The sequence below is a fragment of the Aegilops tauschii genome, chromosome 6 (genome assembly GCF_002575655.3).
Source record: "Aegilops tauschii subsp. strangulata cultivar AL8/78 chromosome 6, Aet v6.0, whole genome shotgun sequence".
Lineage (NCBI taxonomy): Eukaryota > Viridiplantae > Streptophyta > Magnoliopsida > Poales > Poaceae > Aegilops > Aegilops tauschii.
The window spans coordinates 265,352,763-265,355,912 of NC_053040.3; positions in this window are offsets into that span (position 1 = coordinate 265,352,763).

The following is a 3,150-nucleotide window of genomic DNA, read 5'->3' on the forward strand; positions in this document are numbered from 1 at the left end:
TACCACTGGAACTTTTCTCAGTTCTGAAATGTCCACTTTGTTCAGTTTTGGTTGCCGTGACCGTGGCCTTTCTTGAGCTGTAACCTTTATTGTTTTGCCATGATGGTGAGTGAGAATCACGGTGCGATTGAAACAGTCGATGAATCCTTTGTTGGTGGTCAACCAGTCCATCCCTAAAATGACATCCAGTCCTTTATTCTCCAACACGATGAGATTTGCTTGGAACTGTAGTCCTTCGAATTCAATGATCACTCCTTGGCAGTAACTCTGAGCGATTTGCTTATTTCCGGGGGACTTAATGATCATAGATTTTTCCAAGGGGGGGTATCGGAAAACCATGTTGCAAAACAAAACTCTTCGAAACGAACGAATGGGAAGCTCCAGAATCAAACAAAACCGTGGCAGGTACTGTGTTGACTGGGAACGTACCGAGCACGATGTCTGGGGCATTCTGCGCTTCTTCCCTGGTCACATGGTTCAGGTGACCCTTCCTGTGGTTGTTGTTGGGATTGAAATTGTTGCGCTTGGGGGCTGGATTGTTTCCACCATTGTTCGGCTTGGGGGCCGAGTTCCTCGGCTTTGGGCACTGTTTAGCATAGTGCCCTTCTTCTCCACAAGCATAGCATGTGACCCCTGGACGGTACGTGAACTCTTTGTCCCTGGCATGAAACTGTCTGACGGGCCTTGGATCAGTAGTCGTGGATCTCCTTGCTTCTGTCCTTGGAACCTCAGTCTTGCTTCGGTTGTTGCGAGCAAGAGTCGTCTTGTCCCTCTTTCGCTTACGGATATCTTCCAGACTACGGCGCTCATTCTCCAAGGTAATGGCCTTGTCAACCAGAGTTTTAAAATCCGGAAAGGTGTGTACGAATAGTTGGCATCTTAACGCCGGAGCCAGGCCGTCCAAGAATTTCTCCATCTTCTTGTTCTCTGTCATGTGCTCGTCGTAGGCATAACGAGACAGCTGGGTAAACTGACCATTGTATTCTGTCACTGACATGCCTCTGTGCTTCAGGTCATCAAATTCTCTCTTCTTGATTTTTATGATGCTCCTGGGGATGTGTGCCCCACGGAAGCCTTCCTTGAACTCCTCCCAGGTGATGTTGTGTTCACTAGGGTGCATGTGTAGGAAGTTTTCCCACCATGCTGCAGCTGCTCCAGTAAGGTAGTGTGGTGCATAAAGCACCTTCTCATGATCTGAACACTGAGCAATAATCAGTTTCCTTTCAATGTCACGGAGCCAGTCATCGGCTTCTAGCGGCCTATCGGTGTGAGCAAACGTTGAAGGGCGAGTCTTCTGTAACTCAGATAACTTGGAATGCGGTTGATAGGGTTCACGGTGGTTTCCCATATTGATGAAGTGATTCATCATCTCTTGGTGCTGTTGCTGGCTTTGTTCGAAGAGACGGCATACTTGAGACAGGGCTGCTTCGCTGTCCTGTTGGCTGGACTGACCCTGAGTGAAATTGTTGCTAGTCTGTGCCCCATAAACTTCTTCTGGTTGATTGGGCATGGAGCGAGTCCACGGACGAGACATTTTTCCAGTCTAGGGTATTATTTTGCAAAACCCATGAGAAGAACTGTGTGGCACAAGAAAAAAAATCTTGCAAACGCAACAATTTAAAAGACCTCAAGGTTTTCAAGAAAACATATACAATTTTGCACGGAGAAATGACTGCTTAACACAAATCTTACATGCGAAAAACAAACACACGATACAGCACTCAGGATGTGCGTACACAATCCTGACATGTTATTAAGACTAGCATACTACTCCGGAAAGCAGCGAACATACTAATACAACCTAGCGTACAGAGAAAAACACATCATACAAGCAGACATAACGCGCGGCTACTCGGCGCTCTCAGTCGGAGATGGTGACGATGCCCTTAGTCGAAACCCCAGCCCGGACAATGACGGTCCGCAAAAGTTGAGGCCTGAGTTTCAGCAAGAGTTCGCTAGGCCCAACATGGTGTTAGTCTCTGAGGGCACCGTATCAAATCTGGAGATACAACCCACCCTAGTGGAACAGATTAAGAAGGCTCAACAGGGACATCCCAGCATCGAAGGTATAAAGAAGAAAATGGACCTTGGTAAGGCTTCAGAGTTCGTCACAGACAGTGAAGGAATATTATGGTACGGAGACAGACTTTGCGTACCTAACATTGAGGAACTCAAGCAACAAATCTTAACCGAAAGCCACACCGCCCCATACTCGATCCACCCTGGAGGAACCAAAATGTACAAGGACATTCAGGAAAGATTTTGGTGGCACGGTATGAAAAGGGATATAGCCACATTTATTGCTTGTTGCGATTCATGTCAGCGCATCAAGGCCGAGCATCAAAAGCCAGCAGGGCTACTCCAGCCAAACAGGATACCGGAATGGAAATGGGATGAAATAGGAATGGACTTCATTGTCGGACTACCTCGATCGCAACGCGGAAATGACGCCATATGGGTCATCACAGACCGACTAACCAAGGTGGCTCATTTCATTCCTGTGAGGACTACCTACTCCACACAAAGGCTGGCCAAGCTTTATCTCTCCCGTATAGTCTGTCTGCATGGAGTCCCAAAAACTATAATCTCCGATCGAGGCACTCAATTTGTCTCTAAATTTTGGGATCACCTGCAACAAGCTCTGGGCACGCATCTAGCTTTCAGTACAGCGTACCACCCTCAGACTGATGGACAAACAGAACGTGTGAACCAAATCTTAGAGGACATGCTGAGAGCCTGTGTGCTTACCTATGGATCCAGTTGGGAAGAAAGTTTGCCGTATGCCGAGTTTGCTTACAACAACAGTTACCAAGTCAGCTTGCAAATGGCACCCTTCGAAGCATTATACGGACGGAGGTGTCGTACCCCACTGAATTGGTCAAAAACAGGTGACAGCCGTATCTTCGGCCCAGACATGCTCAAGGAGGCCGAGGAGAAGGTTAAACAGATCAGGGACAGACTCAAGACAGCACAGAGCCGACAAAAGAGCTACTACGATCAAAAACATCGTGAGGTCAGCTTTGAACCTGGTGATTCCGTATACCTACGAGTGTCCCCTATGAGGGGCCTGCAACGGTTCAAAATTAAGGGGAAGCTAGCCCCGAGATTTATCGGACCATTTTGTCTAGAGGCACGAAGAGGCACAGTGGC